The sequence below is a fragment of the Lolium rigidum genome, chromosome 3 (assembly GCF_022539505.1).
Source record: "Lolium rigidum isolate FL_2022 chromosome 3, APGP_CSIRO_Lrig_0.1, whole genome shotgun sequence".
In the NCBI taxonomy this organism is placed as follows: Eukaryota; Viridiplantae; Streptophyta; class Magnoliopsida; order Poales; family Poaceae; genus Lolium; species Lolium rigidum.
Genome location: NC_061510.1, coordinates 210,754,292 through 210,775,891, shown reverse-complemented (window position 1 = coordinate 210,775,891; position 21,600 = coordinate 210,754,292).

Sequence of the window (21,600 nt, the reverse complement as noted above, 5' to 3'; positions counted from 1 at the left end):
AAAACTATTGGGAGGTATTTTAGATTTCGAGTCAAGCCTAACATACTGTACTCCCCTAAACACGCTTTAAACATTTTTTTTCTAGATTACGCGCATTAAGCAAAATTAACCCGCCAATCATATGAGTTGGTGCTTGATTATTCATATAAATTGTTGAGATATATTCTGTGTTTTGTACTTAACTTTAACTAACATAATAGTGCAAGTACTTGTTATGATGATCCCATGAGTTCCTCAAAACTGAGATGAACTAAGATACATCATTTTCTGCAAGTGGTAAATTTTATTGGGCTAGAATCTTATGATGATCCAGCCGCGCAGGTCGTCGGCGTGGGACGACGACCTCGGGTCTGGCATGGCGTGGTTACCAGGCGCCATGGCATGGCCTCTTCAGCGATGGCTTGGTGGGCTGCGCTGTGGCGTTGTGCAACCTTGGAGGGCGGCACTCTGTTCGCCGCGTGGTACGAGCCGGCAACTGTGGTTTGCCTAGCGACGGGGCTTGCTGGAGCCTGATCTGGGCCGTAGCACCACATACATATGTAAAAGATGAACTTGCTTGCACTTTGTACAGAACATTGATGTGATAACTGGAGTGCACCGAAATTTTTTCTACCTTTACACCACATATACATATGGTCTAACCCAAAAGGTTTCTTTGTAGTCGGTGCCCCATTAGCCTAGGTTACCAGAAGCTGGTAGTCAGTTAAATTGTGTTTCTTTGGCAGGTAACTTTACTATAGACAAATGCACTATGCCAGATATAACTGTAGTATGGATTGCTGTTTGATATTTATCGTTCTCGGTTCCTCCTTCACCAGTACTTCTATCTTTGTTACTCTGATTGACAAATTCATAGATTCCATATATTTAGTATTTCTTTTATGTAATGTTGAATAATTGTGTCCTTGAATGAATCTGATATCCTTTTGTTTACTATGGTTATATTTTGCAGGTCCAGATAAGTATCTATCCAATGATATTTAATGTCACACTTGATAGTTCCAGATTTTGGAAGATCAAGTGGATGCATATGCCTCATCAATGTATTCGATTAGTAAACATATTTTTACAAGCACAGTAATTGTTGAGGTAGTGATTACGGATGATGTGCATGATCATGCTATCAATTACCATTGTACATAACAAAAGCCAAATAGTACTTTACATATGTGATAATTTTCTGTTCCTATCCTGCACTTAAAATATTTTCCACAATTATTGATAACTCTGGTTAAACATCGGCAACCAGAGATCTTGGGAGACTGTTGTTCTGGTGTAGAGAAAAAATATTTAAATTGTATGAGGCCAAAGTTGCTGGCTATCTGATACATTATAGGCACACAAGCTGCTATTATTTGTTGATTCAATTCCATTATTATTTTTTCGTTTTGTAGAAATTGGAGTTTATATACAGCAGCCGAATGAATCAAAATAATACCTCTGCGTTTTTTTTCAAGGATTAGGATTTCCGTTCCTCATGTGCATTATTACTCCATAGACAATCTCACTAACAAACGAATTGGATTTGAGCCATCCTACTACCCATTCTTAGTGTTTAATTTCGTTGGTGAAAAAAAGCCACCGCTCAACTAGCATCTCTGGCCGCCGGTACCGGTGTCGCCCGACCGCCAAAGGAGGTGAGGGCGTGCGCGCACCCTGGCACGGCTCCTTCGTGAGAAGAAGCATCGCCTTCTGGGTCGCGCGACCTCAACTAGGCGGAGTGGCAGCGGTGATTCAGAGCGTTGGAAGGCGTTGTGGCGCGGTGCCAGCTGCGCGCGGTGCCAGCTGCGCGAGAGGTTGGCGGCAACGCTCTGGCCCGACCTGGGCTGGACGGGCCACGACCGTGCACCCCGCGATCCAATATCATTCCACCCATCCTCCGTTGGTGGAGGACGCCGTGCATGCGAGCAAGAGCCTATTGTTGTTATGGTCTATAGTCGAGGGCACCTCTTTACCAAGTTGTATTTGCTTGGTGAGGACGATCGTGTATGTGTGTGTCGTGTGTGTTCCCCTGATGTCTTCTTCCTATTCAATGAAATCGAACGAAAAATCTCTTGCGTTTCCTTGAAAGAAAAACTGAAAAATATATTACCATTTTCTCACTTAATTTTTTATCACCGTTATATAAAATGTAGATCAATATGAATTCTACGGGGTCGTGCGCCAAGACGCACATCTAAATCTAGTAGATATCAAAAGTCATCCTCCATCTGTGCTTCCAAGCCTCTGGATCAGGGGAGATTCCAGAACCTAGTGTTCTGAAATTGGCTTCAACTCTAGATTACGTAACTTCTATTGGGTGGGTCCATGAGTCTTTCATTACTGCTACTACCCCATATAGGTGCACACCCAACATAACACGATTCAGCACCAAGATTGGCCTAATCGGCCAGATACATGTAATTGTCTGAGACTTATACGGTTCTACTACGACCACTTTCCACCAGCAAGGAGTAAGATGAAGTTGGGGAGCTGGTTTCGGATTTTGTTTCTTTCTTAGTTAAGCATGTTAGACGGTCTGCGAATAATTCATCTCATCTTTGTGCTAAGTTAGCTTGCACACTTGAGATGACGAGTAGCTGGCTCGATGAGAGTCCAGCTTTTCTTGTATCCAGTATAAAGGATGATTGTAACGGAACCATAAATCTATAAAGCTCCTGAAATTCTCCGCAAAAAAAAAGGAGTAAGATAACAGTGGTCGTTACTTTGGAATCCGCAATTATATATGGTTATAATATTACTGTTGTATATTAAGTAAATCAAATCATTGAAGCTTACACTGATGAGGGTCAAGAAAACATGGGGTATTTCGCTGAAGATAATTCAACCCCCACTACAAACATGGCAAATGAAAAGGGTGATAATTCTGAATTCCACTTACATGTTCAGCTGGATTTTTTTTCCATAGAACATGCTGAGTATAACTTTCCTTACATTCTTAAGGCGGCAAGTATCTTTCGTTAGAACTATCCATCACAATCTTAGTTCAAATAGACAGATTTTATGTTCAGTCAATAAAAGTCATGAATACAATTGTAGATTTTTCCGACTCATCTAGTGAGCTCGCATGTGTGTGTGGTAAACAAGCATTATCCATACCTTGGCGGAGTTCAGACGAAGAGAAGCTCAACGGGGAGGAGTCGTACGGGCCATGGTGGAGGGAAGAGTGGAGGCAGAGCTTGTGTGAGAAAATCAGGAATAATGGCTGTGTACCCTTTCTGCTCCAAGAAAATGAAGCAAAGGGTTATAATTTGCTTGATATTGCCTTCTTAAACCCGCATTGAACCAAAACATTACTCCCTCTCTAGACTCCACAAGCTAACACGCATCTGCCAAACATTATGCATTTTATTTGTTTATGTCTGCCAAAATCAATGCGGTCAGCGCTCTATTTGGTAGAAACATGCATTCAGGCGGCCTGGTGCTCGATTTTATTTGCAGAAATCGTTTTTTTTAGACTTCCTTCTGTTGTGTATGATAGAGAAAAAATAAATAGACAGGCAAACATATCAATATACAAATTTTCAAAGCATTATAACTATTGGAAGGAATATTGGATTCGTAAGAAAACCATAAACTGACAAAAATATATAACAGATTCTGATTCCTTCGAAACTGCTCCTGAATCCTGGCTACTATCAAGCTATTTTGCAAAGAAAATGTGCAAACAAAATTTGAAGCCGCGCAATATTCCTCAAGTATCGGAAAGACTAAGTATCATTTCATTTTAATTTTTTGACAGCAGTAGTAAGCACCATTTGGACTTTATATTTTGGCAGTAGTAGTAAGCACAATTTGTTTGTATCCAAACCAAGCATAGCAAGATCAAGCGTTACATGCTTAGGGAACAATTTGCTACGTCCAATTCAAAGATCAACTTTTGTCGAATCGACCATGCAATGTTAAACACCAATGCAGAAATCTTTGGAAAGCCATTGTATGATAACCAATGCCCAAAGCAACGATATTTGCAACAGTTAAGATTAATAAACAGATAATGCTAAGGGAGGGGAGAGAGCAAACCAAAGAAACCAAGAGCATGAGACGACAACGACCGTTGGCTTGTCCACTAAGGAGGTCAGTTCAGTGGAGGTGGCGACATGGATTTATTATCTTCGCGAGAAAGCGCTTGAGGTTGGCCAGCAACAAGGAGCCTTCGCCGTCCGGCAATCCAGCACCATCCGGCAGAGTGAGACTGTGAGAGCGTGCGGCGGATGTCTTCCGGGTCGCCGTGCGCCTCCCCTTCCATCCACGCCTATCCTGACCTCTCTCCCTACACCCCTCCCGATTTCTGAATCCCTAGAGAAGGCCATGGCGCTCGGCTCCGCATCAATCGTCGATGATGGTGGTGCCGGGGGTCAGGCGACATCCTGTGGGGAGGCGGCGGTAGAGAGGGGGCGGCGGCGCAGGGCAAGGTTGCGTGAGAAATTGGAAATGATGGGGAGAACCGATCTCCACGATGGTGGCCCTGCGCGGAGAGGCGGGTGAACGTGCGAGGCATTTTTTCGATCGGTCAGTTTCGGTCTTCCGGGGGATAGTCCGCCAGGGATTGTCCGCTAGTGTTTGTATCGTTGGGTAGGCGATGTAGGGCTATGATTAGTTGGATCACCACCCTCTCTTCCTTTTTATATTATATGAGACGACAACGACCGTTGGCTTGTCCACTAAGGAGGTCAGTTCAGTGGAGGTGGCGACATGGATTTATTATCTTCGCGAGAAAGCGCTTGAGGTTGGCCAGCAACAAGGAGCCTTCGCCGTCCGGCAATCCAGCACCATCCGGCAGAGTGAGACTGTGAGAGCGTGCGGCGGATGTCTTCCGGGTCGCCGTGCGCCTCCCCTTCCATCCACGCCTATCCTGACCTCTCTCCCTACACCCCTCCCGATTTCTGAATCCCTAGAGAAGGCCATGGCGCTCTCTACCAGACGGCTCCGCATCAATCGTCGATGATGGTGGTGCCGGGGGTCAGGCGACATCCTGTGGGGAGGCGGCGGTAGAGAGGGGGCGGCGGCGCAGGGCAAGGTTGCGTGAGAAATTGGAAATGATGGGGAGAACCGATCTCCACGATGGTGGCCCTGCGCGGAGAGGCGGGTGAACGTGCGAGGCATTTTTTTCGATCGGTCAGTTTCGGTCTTCCGGGGGATAGTCCGCCAGGGATTGTCCGCTAGTGTTTGTATCGTTGGGTAGGCGATGTAGGGCTATGATTAGTTGGATCACCACCCTCTCTTCCTTTTTATATTATATTATATTATATTAATTAATGGAGATAACGCGCTAGCTAGGCAAGTTTTGTACGTTTCGGACGAGCAACCCTAGCTAGAGGTCAATCACTTGGGCAGTCCTTTTCAGACCAGAAATTTCTATTTTTAGTAAAACTTGGAATTTCTATGTATGGTAAAATTTTCTTTTATGGCAAAAAAATCTGACAAAATTTGCTATATAAGGCATGCATGCACTCGCTGATGTCAGCGGAATCTTTTCCAATTTTGAATATTCAAAACGGTAAAACGTTCAAACAACAACTCCAATTTAAGATTCATTTTCACCAACAAATCCGTCTCAACGAGAACTTCAAAACTAGCACCCATATTGATATATTTGAACAAATTTTCTTTTTTGCTTAATAGTTATCAACTCCTCTATTTGAATAATCAATCCTCTGTACTAAAGTGATCAACGGTAAATGTTTAAGATTATCAACCCCCAAAGTTAATTTTATTTGAAACATTTTGACGAATTTTTTAGCTCACATGTTGTTATTAGCCGATATTTTCTTTTCTAGCAATTATTTGACGGTATTTTATATTTACGGAAAAATTTGCATGCATTTGCTACTACACGAAAAGAATAATGTCAGTGAGAATCTTTCTTAATCTTTAAATTCAAAATATTTTATCTCCCAAATCACAACTCCAATTTAAGATACGTTTTCACTAATGAACTCGTCTCGACGAGATCTTCAAAACTAGCACTCATGTTAATATGTTTCGACAACTTTTTTTCGGCTAGAAGTTATCAAGCCTGAAATACAAAATTTATCAACCGTATATTTAAAAACTTACCAACCTAGAAAGCAAATTTCATTTTGAATATTTTAACAACTATTTTTTAGTTTACAAGCTATCAACCCGGTGCCCCATTATTTATCAACCGTAATTATAAATAACTATCAACCCCAAAAAATTAATTTCATAATATTTTATCGGCCAGTTTTTTTAGTTTAGTCACTATCAACCCTGTGCCCTGATACGTCTCCAACGTATCTATAATTTCTTATGTTCCATGCTAGTTTTATGACAATACCTACATGTTTTATTCATACTTTATATCGTTTTGATGCATTTTCCGGAACTAACCTATTAACAAGATGCTGAAGTGCCAGTTCGTGTTTTCTGCTGTTTTTGGTTTCAGAAATCTTACACAGGAAATATTCTCGAAATTGGACGAAATTAATACCCACGATCTTATATTTCACGGAAGGTTCCAGAGCACCGAAGAGGGGCCAGAGGGGAGCCAAGGGGGCCCCACCCTACAAGGCGGCGCGGCCAAGGGAGGGGGGCGCCCCCCTATGGTGTGGGTCCCTTGGGACCCCTCCGAGGCTGCCCTTCCACCTATAAAGTCTCCCAGACGTGAAAACCCTAAAAACATAAGCCACGAGACGAGAAAAGTTACGCAGCCGCCGCCATCGCGAAGCCAAGTTCGGGGGACAGAAGTCTCTGTTCCGGCACGCCGCCGGGACGGGGAATTGCCCCCGGAAGCCATCTCCATCAACACCACCGCCATCTTCATCGCCGCTGCTGTCTCCCATGATGAGGAGGGAGTAGTTCTCCCCCGAGGCTGAGGGCTCTACCGGTAGCTATGTGGTTCATCTCTCTCTCCCATGATGTGATCTATATGAATGTGTAGATGTTACTCTTGTCTATTATGCACTCTAGAGGTTACTTTAATATGAACTCCGGATGTTGTGGAGCTTGTTTACTCCGGCTTGAGGGAGCTCTTGTAGCCCTACACAATGAATGGTGTTTGTCATCCAACAAGAGAGTGTTTGAGAGTAGTACTTATTTGTTCATCTATGTGATCGTGAGCTTTGTAATCTAGATGTCGTTATGCTATTCAAGTGGATTTTACTTATGTGATCTCCGGAGACTCCTTGTCCCACGTGTGTAAAGGTGACAGTGTGTGCACCGTGTGGGTCTCTTAGGCTATATTTCACAGAATACTTGTTCACTGGGTTATGATTTGAGTTGGATGTCTCTATGAAATTGTGGTGTGTTAGTACCTCCTATGAATGCTCACAGTGAAAACGTGGGGTGTTTATTAGTACTTGGGAATACATCTTTAAGGTTTGCTTTTGCAGCCCTACACGGTGAATTAGTGTTCGTTATCCCGCCAGAGATTAATTCAGAATAGCATAGTGAAGTGCTTATATTTATATTCAATTATGATTGCAATGTTGAGAGTGTCCACTAGTGAAAGTATGATCCCTAGGCCTTGTTTCTAAGCATTGAAACACCGTTCTAACAAGTTCTACTACATGTTTACTTGCTGCCATATTTATTTCAGATTGTTATTACCGCTCATATTCATCTATATCACTTGTATTTCACTATCTCTTCGCCGAACTAGTGCACCTATACATCTGACAAGTGTATTAGGTGTGTTGGGGACACAAGAGACTTCTTGTATCTTAATTGCAGGGTTGCTTGAGAGGGATATCTCTGACCTCTACCTCCCCGAGTTCGATAAACCTTGGGTGATTCACTTAAGGGAAACTTGCTGCTGTTCTACAAACCTCTGCTCTTGGAGGCCCAACACTGTCTACAGGAATAGAAGCGTGCGTAGACATCATGCCCCGTTATTTATCAATGGTAAATACAAATAACTACCAACCTAAAAAATATTTCATTTAGAATATTTTAGCGACTCTGTTTAGTTTACAAGCTATCAACCCGGTGCCACGTTACAAGCTATGAACCCGGTGACCGTTATGTATCAATGGTAAATATAAATAACTATCAACCCTAAAAAGTTAATTTTATTTAGAATATTTTAGCAACCTTTTTTACAAGTTATCAACCTAGTGCCCCGTTATTTATCAACGCTAAATTTAAATACCTAGCAACCCTAAAAACTAAATTTCATTAAGAATATTTTAGCAACATTTTTTTACCTTACAACTTAAAATAATACTTAATTTGAGTAGCAAGTGGTAGTTTATTTGAGTTGCAACTGAATCCCCCACCCGTTATCCCCCCTCCTAAAAACCACTAGCCCGAAAAAGGGAATTATAAAAATTACTTTCAAAAAATATGAATTACCGTACAAAATAACAAAAAAATAGAATTGCAAAAAGAGAAATGTAACAAATAAATAATGGAACCGAAAAAGAGAATTGATAAAAGGGAATTGCAACAAGGGAATTGTAAATATGAAAATAAATTGAAAATTGGTAGCAAATAGCTTCGAGGCAGCTAGCTAACAAACATCATAAATTTATGCATGCATGAAAATAAAGAGAGTTGATAAAATGAAAAGATAAAATATGCAAGCATGCGTGATGAAAAATGGTGGCATGCAAACTGACCCTGATGCATGCATGTATGTTTAATTAGTATAGGTCTAATCATATGCATGCTCGGGTGTCCTTGCATGCAAGCAAATAATGAATACTTATCACTTTTTGCCCGGTCCCTACCTATTTGTCATATCTGCATGTGCATGTGAAATGACCATCTAATTAATTGTATTTGTGCATGCAAAGGGAATTGAGGTCGTCCCTCCGTGCTGACAGAAACTAACCGCGTGAGCGGTTGAGTGCCATGGAGAGAATTCGGTTTCTTGGGAACGTGCCATGCGAGGACTGAGGAACAAACTGAGCGAGAGACGTCGGTCACGATACGCACGAAACACGTCCCGACGTACGAACGAATAGCGACGAACGAGGGAAATACAAACTAAACCACGGAAACGCTTTTGCTTTTATTATTAGGTATATATTTACAAAATTTCACATTAGATCCGTGTGTAGCCCTTGCGTTAGCTTAGAGGGTCTGCTAAACTTCAGGACTATGGTACAAGCACTTGGTGGGGTTGGTGATATGGTGGCACAACTTTGCTTAACTGCTTTGACCGGCAGTTTAGCAATAGAATTTATGATGTATAGGTGCTACAACTATCCTTTTTGCTTGCAATGGAGTATATATGCTCTTATCTTTATTTTGTAATCAACTATAAAATCAACTATAAAATTCGCAGTAGGATGAATGTGTGCATTGATTGGTGCTGATACTGGAGGTATGCCTTCTTTTCAAAAAAAAATTAACACTTCTTAAGTGACAGATTCTCTCGTGATTGATGGTTCGTGTTATTGATGACAATCAAGCACACCGTCTTCCCCAATTTTTACTGGTCCAATATGATCAAAATTGGGCATTGTTCAATTTCAGAAGTTCATTTTCTAAATGCTTTTCTCGTTGTAATACTCCCTATGTTTTTCTTACACCATGTTCTGGATTTAGTTCAAGTCAAACTTTATAAATTGTGACCAAATATATATAGGAAAACATATCAACATCTACAATATAAATTTATTATTATTAGAACCAACATATTTTTTTCATACCATATGCATTTTAGATTGTGGACGTTGGTACGTTTTTACATATACTTGGTAAAGTTTTATAAAGTATAACTTTGACAAAACTCAGAATGCACGGTCATTCAGGTTCAAAGGGCAACATTCAACCCCACACGATGCCAACTCTAGTGTCGGTTGATGATTCTTAATTACCCCGTGCATCCAAATTGATGCCGAAAGTAGCGACCAAACAATGGCATGCTTACCTACAATCTTTTAACTTTGTCCCTCAAAAAAAGATGTCTCGTTCCTTTAAAGCTACATATCTTAGTACAGACTGTGTAGAAGTATCTATTTAGTTTATGATGAAAGTAGTGCTTCACTATAGATACTAGATTTAGATGTGCGCCTTGGCGCACGGTTCCGTGGAGATCACACAAATCTACGTGTAAATAGAAATACATTTTATTAGATTTGAAAAGCAAATCCAGTAGAACTAAGCTATACTCCCTCCGATCCATAATAAGTACCAGAAAATTATTGCACATATCACTAATAATAAGAGTGGAACAATCATAAATATATACACAAATCTGTTTTCTGAGGAAGCACACCACAGAACGAAAGAAACTACAAAACTAAGCAGCTGATAGCAGCATGAAGCAAAAGCACTCGCATACAACCATTGCACCAGAGCTTGATTCATATGTCCAATACCACAGCAAAATGGTACAATCCTCAGATCCCACAGTACGTAGATAAGAGGAAGCAAACAACTATCAGTGATTGGAGAGTGATAATATTTTCAAGATCTATTATGACCTTGTTCTTTTATTTTGCTACCTCACTAGGGATAAAGTGAATGCATGTGCTATATTTGTCACATGACAGTAGTGATGATCTTGTTTTTTTAAGGTAGAAAATTTAATATTCAAACATCATGTCAAATTACTTATGGCTATTCTATGTTAATTCTTAATACAAGATTGCATGGAGTTTTTGCTTTCTTGTGGACTATAAGAGAGATGTGTTGCATCATCTCTATGTTACGACGTGATGCCCATATTAATTTTGCTCTTACGCATAATATTATTTGCACTCTCATATCTCAATGATGAATTACTATTTATCCACTACAACTTAAAAGAGAGAATAGTCAAGTGAATCCATGAACCCCGGTCCACTTTTATCTTAAGAAACACCTTTATATTGATTTCATCTTGTTTTCTATTTGCTGCACTATTTTAAAACAAAAAATACAAAAATATTTAATTTTTTTATTTGCATCCAAAACACTAAAAACAATCAATCCTTTACAGTTTTTTACTTAGTTATTTTTTCTAGTCTAGTTTTACTTGTTTTATTTCTACTTGTGTTCATTTACTTCCATGAAACCTTGTGCTTGACAACCATACGGTGGAGTTGGGGACACAAAGGTTTTATTTTACTTGCATGATTGCTATAAGAAGGGAGAAGAGAATACTCTTTGTCCAGTTTCCCGAGAGTTTGATATAAACCCTCGAGTCACCCTTGTAGGGAAAATACTCTGCTAACACAACACTCTGTACTTGGAGTCCCAACGTCATCAAAACATTTTATGGCGCCGTTGCCGGTGAGCTGAAAGGAGTTACATCATAGTGGTTGTTGCGTGAGAGGTATTCCCTACAAGAATCTTCTTACAAGTGCGCCAAAGCTTGGGGAGGTAACACCACTGTGAGCTCTCTTATCTCTTTTAGATTTTGCATCGTATTTTATTTGTCCTGTTTTTAGTCTTTGTTTGCTTGTTTTTTTTTTGTTTTTGCCTGTTAGTTCTTTTTCATAAAACAAAAAAACCCATAAAAATGAAAAATGTATAATATCAAAAATAGTCATGGTATGGCTACTAGTCAAGGTAAAAATTTCACGTTGAAAGAGGAATATAAAAATGCTTCGACATTTATGAAATATAGAGTCTCATGTGAAGGGAAACGTCTGAAAAGTTTCTTAAGGATTCTAAATAAAGCCGCTACTGAGTTGCTTGCACAGTATGAAAGGTCTTGTAACTTTTGTTGCGGTGAACATTTTGACTTCCAATGTAAATCCCATGAACAACATACAATTGCCTCATATCATACTTATAGTTATGTTCATAGGATGGAAGAAGTAGAAAAATTTATGAGCTTTATGGCAGCCTTTGAATTAAAAAAAATTCCTTGATGAAACCTATGAAGCAACTGGTGAGACTCATGATTGTGATTTTAATGTCTCTATTATCTTAAATTATTGCATAGACGACTTTTCTGATAATATCTATGTTCTTGACTACAATGAAAATAATTGTCTAGCCTGAGAAAACACTAGCTCATTACATAAAGAAGAAACTGAAGAATCCATAGTTCAATCTAAGCCAGGGGAAGAGGGGGATGTTCCACCTTCATGACCCACAATTGATAATAATGCTAAAACGGATTATGCTCTAGATGATGGCTTATTTTTTGCTTGAGAATCCTCCATGCTTAGAAAGTACTATGTTATGTGAGGATGAAAATGATAAAATTTCTCTTTGTGATAATGCTCTCATACATGAGAATCTCATGTTGTTATTAAAATCCCCTATTTAGACAATAGAGGAGAAATATGCTTATGTTGAGAAATACTTGTATGAATTGCAACTATCTTATGCCTATGGAAAATCTTCTTGCAGCAACGATGTCATGATTAAAGTGGTACTAATAATTATTTGAAAGAGGAAAGAATGATTATTAATCCCCTAATAAATTTAATGATCCTCTTTATATGCCACAATTCTCTAAGATTCATGATTCAAATAGTTACACTATACATTTTCCTGCAAGTAAGTGCAGTTATTATGAAAGAGGAGGATATAAGCACCCTCTATATGCTAATAATAATTATAAAATGCATTTACCTACTGAGATATTCTTTGGTATACTCTTATGATCTGTGATTCATTTATATATAAAATACCAATGCATATGAAGAAAGTTAAGACTTCGTTGCATATTTCATGTTGTGTGCTAATGTGCTTTAAAGTGTTAAATATATTTATTGGTATGACACACCATGGGACCCTTGTATCTTTTTCATATATTATTTCTAATAATGAGAAGGATATAATCAAGAAGCATCACTCCTACAAGATCATAACTCCTACAATCAAGTAAGTAAGCCTAACTATATGTCTACAAAGAAAGCGCTTTACAGGAGGCAACCCGGGATGTTTTTATATTTGGTTTTTATTTTGCATTACTGCTCTAGAATGTTAGTTTTGTTTTATTTTACTCTCTAATTTTCAAATAAAGTATCAATTTTTACCCATTTGGATGTTTAAAGTCGCAAACATAATATGGAGTTGTTGATTTATGTGTTGCACTTTTTAGTGCACGATTTTTATATTTGTTTTGGTAACTTCTAAAATCTTGATAAAATCACAGTAGCTGTAAATTTTCATCCTGTAGATGCACCTAAATTGGATAAATTTTCTGAGGTGTCTAAGTCGTGTCAAAAATTCAGTTTTGCTGCAGCAATTTTTTTGGATAGATTCTGCCTTACTTTGTTAGATCCATTCTTTTGAGTGTGAAAATGATTTTTTACTTGGAACTTCTGTTATACTAGAATGATTAGAACATTATTCTCTCTCTGGTTCATGAATATATAATTTTATTCCTGGTTAAAATAGCAGCAAGCATGATTTCTTTATACCTCTAACATCACCCCATAGAAAAGAATGGGCATAAAAGTTTGTGTTGATGTTTTTTCATAGAGAATAGAGGAATATCACACTAAGATGATTCAAGTATGATGAATATTATAAGCTTGGGGATGCCCATGAAACCCCACTGGACTCATTCAAAAACTTCTGATTTGAGCGCCTCTAAACTCTGTTTTTTAGCAACATAGAATTTTCGCAAAAACTTAAAGCATCCTTGTTTTATTTTGTCTAGTTTTGTTTTTTTATGAGAGGACCATCATATTGAGTGTTTATAATTCATATGCGCATGAGCAACTCGACCAAACTATTTATCTCGGAATGTTCAAAGTTAAATAAGTTGCATGCTCATAAAAGAAAATGAGGAATTCCTAAAATCCGAAATTTATTTTGTGTATGGTATTTCTAGTTTCACATGCTCTATTGAGTGATGATTTGTTATGTGCCTTATTCAGTGCTACTTCTTGCTAGTATACATAGATTCTTAATTTAAGTATCATTGTTTGATGATGAATTAATAGTCTATGGATACTATTGCATGCTTTTAGACCTCTTGCTAGCAAAAAGATTTGAATTCTTACATAAGCATAGACTTGTTTCCAACCTCAACTCAAATCCAATGTCTATTATACCTACCTATATAGCACTTGATACAAGTATAATGTGTGTGTTTTTCCTCCAACATTTTCAAAATTTCCTTTTTGTGTAATTTAAAGCTCATAAGAAAGTAAGGTTTGGTAGGAAAATACCACTATGCACGTTGTTGGTTTGACTGATTATGAGTAATGAGCTAGACCGTAACCATGTTTACTGGGTAAGTCTTTCAACATTTCATTTTTGGGGTATTGCACCCTGCGTTGATCATCATTTATTTTGTTTTGTTGATGGCTATCTCTTGTGGAATGAATGGATATTATTTTAATTAAGTAGGCAAGCATTGTTAGAGAAGAGCAATGGGCCGCTAACCGAAGCCATGCTTAATCATGGTGAAAGTTTCAACAATGAGCATCCTCAATAGGAAGAGTGAAAAAAGTAAGAGAAAAAGAGTTGTGAAAAAAAGAGTGGAAAAAGAAAAGAAAAGAATGAAAAAAGAGTATGAGAAAAAAGTGAGAGAGAGAGAGAGTTAGAGAGGATGCTCAACGTATGTTGTTCGTGTTGTCCTGGTATGGATGGCCTATAGTTGAGATACACATCTCCTTTGGTCCTTCGTACATGCAGCATGAAGTTACGATACTTGGTTGAAACATGTATGTTGAAAGGTCTTGGTAACCCGAAGTTGAGTAACAAGAGGTGTAGTCCTTAGCATTCAAGAAAATGAGGCAATACTTACTCATAAGAGGTCAAACTCATGACACATAGATATCTTCATACATGATATAATTGGTACCCCATCCTTATTATTATTGTTTACATGAATTGCATAACTCAAAACCATGTTTTATGCTCTCTACTTTTTTTATTTTGTTGGAGGTTTAGCACATACATTCCCTGCTTACTTTCGTGTGTTCAAGAGTCAAAATAAATAATCCTGAAAAGAGAGAACAAAGAATCTTCCAACAATTCTATAGGATTCTACTAAGCTTGCTTTATGATTCGTACTACTTATCATTCATGTTTCTTACAATGCTATTTACTATTATGCATGCTTTGTAGAATGTAAGAGTTATCACTTGATGAGTTCATATTACTTATTGTCAATTTTATTGATTGAACCTTGTGATACTTTGCATGATTATTTAGAAGCTATATATTATAAACTCCAAAGTTCATGCCCGTTTTATCACCTTCATGCTTGGGACGATCATAGGTTAAGCTTTGGGGATGTTGATGCATGTAAAATGCATATATGAACTTTATCCTTTATCTTATTAAATTCCCACATATTTGCAACATATATGATGAAAATACCATGTTTAACATTGATTTATGAGGATTTACCAATGATCCCCTTTATTTGGTTTACCCTGCAGAACAGGAAAACCCATGTTTTGCGGATTTTTCACTTTGAGAGACCTATATGGAATCAAATTGACCTGAGATTTTTCGAGTGTCACTTTTTCATCGGGGCAAGCACCCTGGGCCCTGGAACCGCACCTAGAGAGGCATGCAGCCTGAAAGAGCATAGGTGGCTGATGAGGACATCCCATCCATTGATACAACCGCTGTACCTACCGCCACACAAATACAAGGACCAATCACTCGAGCTCGTGCCAAACAACTTAACTATCAGGTCCTTTCGTTTCTTGGAACTATTCCTCATATACATGAGAATATGATGCTGCCTAAATCAGATATGTTTGTTACTCTTAGGAATGATGGACCTAGCATGGATGAGGAGGACAAGCATTGGAGCATGATCACACATGGAGGAGATGGCAGCAAGCACTTGAGGATTGAAGATGACGCCACAAGTTGAGATTTCAGAACTTTGAAGCCACCATAAGAAGAGATGAAGACATGGACGAAATATAGAGTTCTCCACTTCATAATTTCGTCCATAGCATAATATGGTGCTGCGTCACCTTTAGTTTTTGGGCCAGGCCCATGTCATTTTCGCAGGAATTAAGTCAGCCACTTTTTAGAGCCCGTATTGAAGGGGGAAAGGCCTTCTAGGATTTGGTTCGGCCACCATACGTATGGCTGGTCGAAATCCCACCTTTTCCTCCTTTAAATACCCCCATAGCCGTCATGTTTAGACTTGGATTTTGATTAGACTAAAAGTTAGCCATTGCTGCAAGTCTCGTGTACTTCTTTTGAGGCCAACGCCCAGAACAAGACCGACTATTCGGAATCCCACCTTATTCAATAAAGATTTCATCTTTCATCCGCAATATTCTGATTGCAATATTAGTTCTTACTTGTTCTCGATTTCAGGTAGGAATTAAGACCCTCGCTGGTCAGGCTGATCGTGCTTCCGCAAGGTCAGTAACTCCCGGAGATTGTCCTAGCGATTGCATTGGCGCACGAGCTTTGCACGTGTAGTCGGATCGTCAAGAACGAACTCCACCAACAAACCGACGCTATCATACTCTCATCGAAAGATCGGCCACCTTTTCCCTATCAAGTGGTATCAGATTTCAGGTTGCTCGGTGAGATTTTACAGTTTTCGTAGTGTAGATTGCATCTGCCATCATACCTATATATAAACCACGAAAAAGCCAAAAATACTGTTAGGGTTTTTAGATCATCGTCCCATAAACCCCCTGCCAAGCCTTGCATTGTCTTTTCAGTTTTGCATAAATGAATTTGTGTCTGCATCTTCGTGTCGAGTTGCTGGTCTTAGCGTCTAGTTCCTTTAGAGTTTCGAGTTCTGGTCATAGTAGTTACGCCGCCGCATACTCGCACCGTTCGCAGATCATCACCACCATATACTTCCGCCACTGCCATATACGCCCACCTTATATACCAATGTTAAGGAAATCGGTAATCGTTAACTGCTCGGCCGGCTTGGGAGTAGCGATTAATCGAAATTCGGACGATTAACTGATTTAATCGGTCAGCTATTAATCGGTGCAACCAACACAAATTAGCACTTAAAACAATTTATATAAGGAAAATAATAGTATATGAGCCTCTATATGTCTCTCCCTACTTCTCTAAGGCCTAAAATCCTAGAAAGATGTGTACGCTTCTCCTCCATGACCTAATCTTTAAGGTCAGGAGCGAATCAGGATCCACTAGCCGAAGCCGCGTTCCTTCCTTCCACTTCTTCTCCTCTCACCTCTGAAGTTTATATTGTCCTACCACCTACCTAGGGTACGTCCCCTCTTACACCTCAACCACCTAACCTATTGAAAGTGTCCTCCAGTTCCTGGACGAGCTCCTCATGGTGATCGAGCTCCTGTATCTGAGGTCTAGGAAACTATGAGTAACTGGTCTGGGAGGGCAAGAAACTATTTGGCAACAGTGGAAATGAAGCTACTGGAGGCTGCAATCAAGCGGGAGCTTCGCAAAATCTACTTTATTGGGGAGGGGTAGCGCCTGTATTAGAGATATGCATTGAAAATATTGTAACTTTTTTGACCAAGTGTGGTAGTTAATCGGGGAAATACCTAGTAATCGGACTTTCGGACTGATTAATCGGGCTAAAGGATTAACACAAGAGATTAATGGTAATCGACACGGTCAAGCCCCTAGTAGCGATTAATCGGCCTAGTAATCGTTGAATCGGCCTAGTTTTTGAATAATGTTATATACCCCCACCGCTGCCATATACACCCACCAGATCGTTTCCGCCACCATCATATATATCTGTCATATACCCTGTGTCCTACTGCGACATAGATCGTGTTATTTCTCTACCACGACAGAGTCCTTGTCGAATTAGGTTTTCCGTGAGATAAGTCTCGGACGCCGGTCAAGACTTCAAAAAAAAATTGCAAAAAAAAAAAAATTCAAATCCACATCCAAGTCGGGTTGACCATGATTTCCACTAGTCAGGTCGATTTTAGTCTGAATTGGGCAGTTTTGGACAGCAAACTTTGACCGGCCATAAGTTTTGCATACGAACTCCGTTTTGGACGTTTAACCACTCAAAACGACCGGGAGAAAAAGTTCTATCCAGCCACAACCGCTTCACCGTTGTTCGCTTTTCCAAACTCTCAGAATTGCCAAAAAACGTCGGCAAGGTTGAGATTTTTGACCTTTAAGTTTACTACCCGGAAATTCCTGTGTTCTTCACTTATATCTTGCTTTTGAGCTATTCCTTTGTGCTTGTTGGAGCCAACCTCCACTATATATCACTTCATCGCTGCTCGTTGCTTGTGTGCCGCGCCGTGATTTCGTTGGTGAACTAGGCTCGCGTCTCTAGTACGGTCTAGCCTAGGACCAGCACAGTACCGTGGTTGAGCATACTTTCAATATTGCATTGCTGTTTTTACATTTGCTGTTTGCTACCATATTAGCCTTCCTACAGCTCTACATATTGTCTCCACGTGCTTTGTATCGACACCTGGTAATCGCTTTGGCAATCTTTGGAGACGCTGATTCTTGTTGGTTGCTACATCGCCTTTCCTCTTGTTTGGTAAGAACTTGTAAGAGCTTTGTATTTTGCTTGACGAATTGCACGTGAGCCACCATATTCCGTAGTTTGTAGGCATATACATTTGTGCTTTCTTGTGTACTAACCATGACAGGCACAGAGTCGGCGACCGTTGACCAGGATAAGATGACGAATGCAGAGATGCATGCTCACTTCACCCATCTTTTGGGCGGGCATGCAACCGATGTGGATGGGCGCCTTGGTGATGTTGACGCCAAACTCACCGACGCGCTGGACAAGATCGATGGCCTCGAGGCAGCCTTCAACTCCAAGCTCGATGCCAAGTTTCAGGAGCTGTTGACTCGGTTACCGCAGCCCGTGCGACGTCGCGCACGCCGCGTTCCCCGTGTGGACGTGCCAGCGGGTACCGCTCCTGCTGCTGCAGCCGCACATGACGCGCCTTCTGATGAAGTATACGAGGATTATGGAGGGAATGAATATGAGAAAGTAGATGAGAACGTGATGGAGGACGAGGAGGTCCAACAACCTGCACCTGGTCGTCCACGGCAGCTGAACCGCCACGCTCGACCACCTCCACGGCCGGTACGTGATTATGATCATGTTGCTAAACTAAAATTGAATATTCCGCCATTTGAGGGTAGATATAATCCTGATGCATATCTTACATGAGAATTGGAAGTAGAGCAACGCTTTGCATGTTTACGCTATCCTGATCATTTACGTGTTAGTGCTGCTACTTGTGAGTTCACAGATTTTGCATCTATTTGGTGGTCTGAGCATTGTAGAGTACACCATGCTAATATTCCTATTACTTGGGTTGGTTTAAAACTTGCTATGCGTACTCGTTTTGTTCCTCCACATTATCAACGTGATTTTCTTAAAAAATTGTCTCGCTTAGAACAAGGAAAAAATTATGTAGAAGACTATTATCAAGAATTACAAACTGGCATGATTCAGTGTGGTGTTGTAGAGGATAATGAGGCTATGCTTGCATGTTTCTTTGGTGGTTTGAATAAAGAGATTCAACATATTTTAGATTATAAGGAGCACAACACTATTACTCGCTTGTTTCATCTTGCTTGCAAAGCTGAACGGGAAGTGCAGGATCGTCAACCACCATGGAGAAGAGCTAATGTTTCTGCAGGTCGTACATCGTCTTGGTCTCCGCGACAATCAGCGCCACCATCTCGTGGGACTGATCCACCACCTACTACCTCCAAGTACACCGCGCCTGCATCACGAGCACCACCTGCTGCTGCTCCACCACCATCTGCTGGTCCTCCTCGGAGTTCATCTTCCATGGCCTCCACAGGGAAGACGCGCGACATTCAATGTCGCAAATGCTTGGGATTTGGTCACATAGAGAGAGAATGCAGAACCAAGCGTGTGATGTTGGTGCGTGAAGATGGAGAATATGATTCTGCAAGTGACTTTGATGAAGATACATTAGCCCTTATTACTGCACGTGATGGTGCCAATTCTGATTCTGAGAGAGAGATGGAGGTAATGGAAGATGACACTGCTGATCAGTACAGGAGCTTAGTTGCACAGTGATACGTCTCCGACGTATCGATAATTTCTTATGTTCCATGCCACATTATTGATGATATCTACATGTTTTATACACATTATATGTCATATTTATGCGTTTTCCGGAACTAACCTATTGACGAGATGCCGAAGTGCCGGTTCTCGTTTTCCGCTGTTTTTGGTTTCAGAAATCCTAGTAAGGAAATATTCTCGGAATTGGACGAAATCAACGCCCGGGGTCCTATTTTTCCACGAAGCTTCCGGAAGTCCGAAGGGGAAACGAAGTGGGGCCACGAGGTGGGGACACGGTAGGGCGGCGCGGCCCAAGCCCCGGCCGCGCCGGCCTAGTGTGTGGCCCCACCAGGACTCCACCGACCTTCCTTCCGCCTACTTAAAGTCTCCGTCGCGAAAACCCTACCACGTTCGACGAAACCGGAGAAAACCTTCCGGAGCCGCCGCCATCGCGAAGCCAAGATCCGGGGGACGGAGAGTCTCCGTTCCGGCACGCCGCCGGGACGGGGAAGTGCCCCCGGAAGGCTTCTCCATCAACACCACCGCCATCTTCATCAACGCTGCTGTCTCACATGAGGAGGGAGTAGTTCTCCATCGAGGCTCGGGGCTGTACCGGTAGCTATGTGGTTAATCTCTCTCCTATGTACTTCAATACAATAATCTCATGAGCTGCCTTACATGATTGAGATTCATATGATGATGCTTGTAATCTAGATGTCATTATGCTAGTCAAGTGGGTTTTACTTATGTGATCTCCGGAGACTCCTTGTCCCACGTGTGTAAAGGTGACAGTGTGTGCACCGTGTGGGTCTCTTAGGCTATATTTTACGAAGTACTTATTCACTCGTTATGAATGGCATAGTGAAGTGCTTATTTATATCTCTTTATGATTGCAATGTGTTTTGTATCACAATTTATCTGTGTGCTACTCTAGTGATGTTATTAAAGTAGTTTATTCCTCCTGCACGGTGTAATGGTGACAGTGTGTGCATCATGTAGTACTTGGCGTAGGCTATGATTGTGATCTCTTGTAGATTATGAAGTTAACTATTGCTATGATAGTATTGATGTGATCTATTCCTCCTTTCGTAGTGTGAAGGTGACAGTGTGCATGCTATGTTAGTACTTGGTTTGGTTATGTTGATCTGTTATGCACTCTAAGGTTATTTAAATATGAACATTGAATATTGTGGAGCTTGTTAACTCCGGCATTGAGGGTTCGTGTAATCCTACACAGTTAGTGGTGTTCATCATCCAACAAGAGGGTGTAGAGTCTAGCATCTATTTATTTATTCTGTTATGTGATCAATGTTGAGAGTGTCCACTAGTGAAAGTATGATCCCTAGGCCTTGTTCCTAAATATCGCTATCGCTGCTTGTTTACTCGTTTTACTCGCATCGTTACTTCCTCGCAATATTACTACCATCAACCGCACGCCAGCAAGCACTTTTCTGGCGCCGTACTCATCGCTCATATTCATTCATACCACTTGTATTTCACTATCTCTTCGCCGAACTAGTGCACCTATTAGGTGTGTTGGGGACACAAGAGACTTCTTGCTTTGTGGTTGCGGGGTTGCATGAGAGGGATATCTTTGACCTCTTCCTCCCCGAGTTCGATAAACCTTGGGTGATCCACTTAAGGGAAACTTGCTCGCTGTTCTACAAACCTCTGCTCTTGGAGGCCCAACACCTGTCTACAAGAATAGAAGCACCCGTAGACATCAAGCTATTTTCTGGCGCCGTTGCCGGGAGGAAAGGTAAAAGGCACTC